We start from the raw sequence: 6,000 nt of genomic DNA, 5'->3' as shown, positions 1-6,000 counted from the left end.
CGACAACCACCAGAGAAAAGAATCTCTGGCCTCCTGGTCCAGATTTAGTAAAGGGGACAGATCTGAGTAATCCCCATTCCACTGACTTAGCATGCATAGTTGCAGCGGTCTGAGATGCAGGCGCGCAAATGGCACTATGTCCATCGCCGCGACCATTAAGCCGATTATTTCCATGCACTGAGCTACTGATGGGCTTGGAATGGAATGAAGGACACGGCAAGCGTTTAGGATTTTTGATAACCTGGACTCCGTCAGGTAAATCTTCATCTCTACAGAATCTATCAGAGTCCCTAGAAAAGGAACCCTTGTGAGTGGTAACAGAGAACTCTTTCTTTCATGTAATTAGCAAGAGTCCATGAGCTAGTGACGTATGGGATATACATTCCTACCAGGAGGGGCAAAGTTTCCCAAACCTTAAAATGCCTATAAATACACCCCTCACCACACCCACAATTCAGTTTTACAAACTTTGCCTCCTATGGAGGTGGTGAAGTAAGTTTGTGCTAGATTCTACGTTGATATGCGCTCCGCAGCAGGTTGGAGCCCGGTTTTCCTCTCAGCGTGCAGTGAATGTCAGAGGGATGTGAGGAGAGTATTGCCTATTTGAATGCAATGATCTCCTTCTACGGGGTCTATTTCATAGGTTCTCTGTTATCGGTCGTAGAGATTCATCTCTTACCTCCCTTTTCAGATCGACGATATACTCTTATATATATACCATTACCTCTGCTGATTTTCGTTTCAGTACTGGTTTGGCTTTCTACAACATGTAGATGAGTGTCCTGGGGTAAGTAAGTAAGCTTATTTTCTGTGACACTCTAAGCTATGGTTAGGCACTTTTTTATAAAGCTCTAAATATATGTATTCAAACATTTATTTGCCTTGACTCAGGATGTTCAACATTCCTTATTTTCAGACAGTCAGTTTCATACTTGGGATAAATGCATTTGTTTCAATCATTTTTTCTTACCTTAAAAAATTTGACTTTTTCCCTGTGGGCTGTTAGGCTCGCGGGGGCTGAAAATGCTTCATTTTATTGCGTCATTCTTGGCGCGGACTTTTTTGGCGCAAAATTTTTTTTCTGTTTCCGGCGTCATACGTGTCGCCGGAAGTTGCGTCATTTTTTTGACGTTTTTTTGCGCCAAAAGTGTCGGCGTTCCGGATGTGGCGTCATTGTTGGCTAAAAAATATGGGCGTCATTTTTGTCTCCACATTATTTAAGTCTCATTATTTATTGCTTCTGGTTGCTAGAAGCTTGTTCACTGGCATTTTTTTCCCATTCCTGAAACTGTCATTTAAGGAATTTGATCAATTTTGCTTTATATGTTGTTTTTTCTTTTACATATTGCAAGATGTTCCACGTTGCAACTGAGTCAGAAGATACTTCAGGAAAATCGCTGCCCAGTGCTGGAGCTACCAAGCTAAGTGTATCTGCTATAAACTTTTGGTATCTGTTTCTCCAGCTGTTGTTTGTATTGCATGTCATGACAAACTTATTAATGCAGATAAAATTTCCTTTAGTACTGTTACATTACCTGTTGCTGTTCCGTCAACATCTAATTTTCAGAGTGTTCCTGATAACATAAGAGATTTTATTTTTTAAATCCATTAAGAAGGCTATGTCTGTTATTTCTCCTTCTAGTATACATAAAAGTCTTTTAAAACTTCTCTTTTTTCAGATGAATTTTTAAATGAACATCATCATTCTGATACTGATAATGGTTCTTCTGGTTCAGAGGTTTCTGTCTCAGAGGTTGATGCTGATAAATCTTTGTATTTGTTCAAGATGGAATTTATTCGTTCTTTACTTAAAGAAGTATTAATTGCATTAGAAATAGAGGATTCTGGTCCTCTTGATACTAAATCTAAACGTTTAAATAAGGTTTTTAAATCTCCTGTAGTTATTCCAGAAGTGTTTTCTCTCCCTGATGCTATTTCTGAAGTAATTTCCAGGGAATGGAATAATTTGGGTAATTCATTTACTCCTTCTAAACGTTTAAGCAATTATATCCTGTGCCATCTGACAGATTAGAGTTTTGGGACAAAATCTCTAAGGTTAATGGGGCTGTCTCTACTCCTGCTAAACGTACTACTATTCCTATGGCAGATAGTACTTCATTTAAGGATCCTTTAGATAGGAAAATTGAATCCTTTCTAAGAAAAGCTTACTTATGTTCAGGTAATCTTCTTAGACCTGCTATATTTTTAGCGGATGTTGCTGCAGCTTCAACTTTTTGGTTAGAAGCTTTAGCGCAACAAGTAACAGATCATAATTTTATAGCATTATTATTATTCTATAACATGCTAATAATTTTATTTGTGATACCATCTTTGATATCATTAGAGTTGATGTCAGGTATATGTCTCTAGCTATTTTAGCTAGAAAAGCTTTATGGCTTAAAACTTGGAATGCTGATTTGTCTTCTAAGTCAACTTTGCTTTCCCTTTCTTTCCAGGGTAATAAATTATTCGATTTTCAGTTGGATTCTATTATCTCAACTATTACTGGAGGGAAGGGAACTTTTTTACCAAAGGATAAAAAATCTAAGGTAAATTTAGGTCTAATAATAATTTTCGTTCCTTTCCTCATAACAAGGAACAAAAGCCTGATCCTTCATCCTCAGGAGCGGTATCAGTTTGGAAACCATTTCCAGTTTGGAATATATCCAAGCCTTATAGAAACCTATAGCCAGCTCCTAAATACCCATGAAGGTGCGGCCCTCATTCCAGCTCAGCTGGTATGGGGCAGTTTACGTTTTCTTCATGGAAATTTGGATCAATTCCGTTCACAATCTCTGGTTTCAGAACATTGTTTCAGAAAGGTACAGAATTGGCTTCAAGTTAAGGCCTCCTGCAAAGAGATTTTTTTCTTTCCCGTGTCCCAGTAAACACAGCAAAGGCTCAGCATTTCTGAAATGTGTTTCAGATCTAGAGTTGGCTGGAGTAATTATGCCAGTTCCAGTTCTGGAACAGGGCCTGGGGTTTTATTCTATCTCTTCATTGTACCAAAGAAGGTCAATTCCTTCAGACCAGTTCCGGATCTATCTATATTGAATCGTTATGTAAGGATACCAACATTCAAGATGGTAACTGTAGGACTATCCTGCCTTTTGTTTAGCAAGGGCATTATATGTCTACAATAGATTTACAGGATGCATATCTGCATATTCCGATTCATCCAGATCACTTTTAGTTTCTGAGATTCTCTTTTTAGACAAGCATTACCAGTTTTGTGGCTCTACCGTTTGGCCTAGCGTCAGCTCCAAGAATTTTTTTCAAAAGGTTCTCGGTGCCCTTCTGTCTGTAATCAGAGAACAGGGTTTCGGTATTTCCTTATTTGGACGATATCTTGGTACTTGCTCAGTCTTCACATTTTCGCAGAATCTCATACGAATCGACTTGTGTTGTTTCTTCAAGATCATGGTTGGAGGATCAATTTACAAATCAGTTCATTGTTTCCTCAGACATGGGTAACCTTTTTAGGTTTCCAGATAGATTCAGTGTCTATGACTCTGTCCTTGTCAGATAAGAGAAGTTTAACATTGATTTCAGCTTGTCAAAACCTTCAGTCACAATCATTCCCTTTGGTAGCCTTATGCATGGAAATTTTAGGTCTTAGGACTGCCGCATCGGATGCGATCTCCTTTGCTCGTTTTCACATGCGACCTCTTCAGCTCTATATGCTGAACCAGTGGTGCAGGGATTACACAAAGATTTCTCAATTAATATCTTTAAACCGATTATACGACACTCTCTGACATGGTGGACAGTTCACCATCGTTTAGTTCAGGGGGCTTCTTTGTTCTTCTGACCTGGACTATAATCTCAACAGATGCAAGTCTTACAGGTTGGGGAGCTGTGTGGGGGTCTCTGACGGCACAAGGGGTTTGGGAATCTCAGGAGGTGAGATTACCGATCAATATTTTGGAACTCCGTGCAATTTTCAGAGCTCTTCAGTCCTCTGGCTATGAAAGAAGTATCTCGAATTTTGGTTTGGGCGGAATCCAGCTCCTGTCTAATCTCTGCGGTTCATATCCCAGGTATAGACAATTGGGAAGCGGATTATCTCAGTCGCCAAACGTTGCATCCGGGCGAATGGTCTTCACCCAGAGGTATTTCTTCAGATTGTTCAAATGTGGGAACTCCCAGAAATAGATCTGATGGCTTCTCATCTAAACAAGAAACTTCCCTGGTATCTGTCCAGATCCCGGGATCCTCGGGCGGAAGCAGTGGATACATTATCACTTCCTTGGAAGTATCATCCTGCCTATATCTTTCCGCCTCTAGTTCTTCTTCCAAGAGTATTCTCCAAGATTCTAAAGGAATGCTCGTTTGTCCTGCTGGTAGCTCCAGCATGGCCTCACAGGTTTTGGTATGCGGATCTTGTCCGGATGGCCTCTTGCCAGCTGTGGACTCTTCCGTTAAGACCAGACTTTCTGTCGCAAGGTCCTTTTTTCCTTCAGGATCTCAAATCCTTAAATTTTAAGGTATGGAGTTTGAACGCTTGATTCTTGGTCAAAGAAGGTTTCTCTGACTCTGTGATTAATACTATGTGACAGGCTCGTAAATCTGTATCTAGAGAGATATATTATAGAGTCTGGAAGACTTATATTTCTTAGTGTCTTTCTCTTCATTTTTTCTTGCCATTCTTTTTGAATACCGAGAATTTTTCAGTTTCTTCAGGATGGTTTAGATAAAGGTTTGTCCGCAAGTTCCTTGAAAGGACAAATCTCTGCTCTTTCTGTTCTTTTTTCACAGAAGAATTGCTAATCTTCCTGATATTTCATTGTTTTGTACAAGCTTTGGTTCGTATAAAACCTGTCATTGAGTCAATTTCTCCTCCTTGGAGTTTGAATTTGGTTCTGGGGGCTTTTCAAGCTCCTCCTTTTGAACCCATGCATTCTTTGGTCGTTATATTACTTTCTTGGAAAGTTTTGTTTCTTTTGGCCATCTCTTCTGCCAGAAGAGTCTCTGAATTATCTGCTCTTTCTTGTGAGTCTCCTTTTCTGATTTTTCATCAGGATGGGGCGGTGCTGCGAACTTCTTTTGAATTTTTTACCTAAGGTTGTGAATTCTAACAACCTTAGTAGAGAAATTGTGGTTCCTTCATTATGTCCTAATCCTATGAATTCTAAGGAGAAATCATTGCATTCTTTGGATGCTGTTAGAGCTTTGTATTATTATGTTTAAGCTACTAAGTCTTTCCGAAAGACTTCTAGTCTATTTGTCATCTTTTCCGGTTCTAGAAAAGGCCAGAAAGCTTCTGCCATTTCTTTGGCATCTTGGTTGAAATCTTTATTTCATCATGCTTATGTCGAGTCGGGTAAAACTCCGCCTCTAAGGATTACAGTTCATTCTACTAGGTCAGTTTCTACTTCCTGGGCGTTTAGGAATGAAGCTTCGATTGATCAGATTTGCAAAGCAGCAACTTGGTCCTCTTTGCATACTTTTTCTAAATTCTACCATTTTGATGTGTTTTCTTCTTCTGAAGCAGTTTTTGGTAGAAAAGTACTTCAGGCAGTGGTTTCAGTTTGAATCTTCTGCTTATGTTTTTCATTAAACTTTATTTTGGGTGTGGATTATTTTCAGCAGGAATTGGCTGTCTTTATTTTATCCCTCCCTCTCTAGTGACTCTTGTGTGGAAAGATCCACATCTTGGGTAGTCATTATCCCATACGTCACTAGCTCATGGACTCTTGCTAATTACATGAAAGAAAACATAATTTATGTAAGAACTTACCTGATAAATTCATTTCTTTCATATTAGCAAGAGTCCATGAGGCCCACCCTTTTTTGTGGTGGTTATGATTTTTTTGTATAAAGCACAATTATTCCAATTCCTTATTTTATATGCTTTCGCACTTTTTTCTTATCACCCCACTTCTTGGCTATTCGTTAAACTGAATTGTGGGTGTGGTGAGGGGTGTATTTATAGGCATTTTAAGGTTTGGGAAACTTTGCCCCTCCTGGTAGGAATGTATATCCCATACGTCACTAGCT

This window comes from Bombina bombina, unplaced genomic scaffold, assembly GCF_027579735.1.
Source record: "Bombina bombina isolate aBomBom1 unplaced genomic scaffold, aBomBom1.pri scaffold_567, whole genome shotgun sequence".
NCBI classification, from domain to species: Eukaryota; Metazoa; Chordata; class Amphibia; order Anura; family Bombinatoridae; genus Bombina; species Bombina bombina.
The sequence above is the reverse complement of the archived record's forward strand: the minus strand, read 5'-3'. Positions refer to the sequence as shown.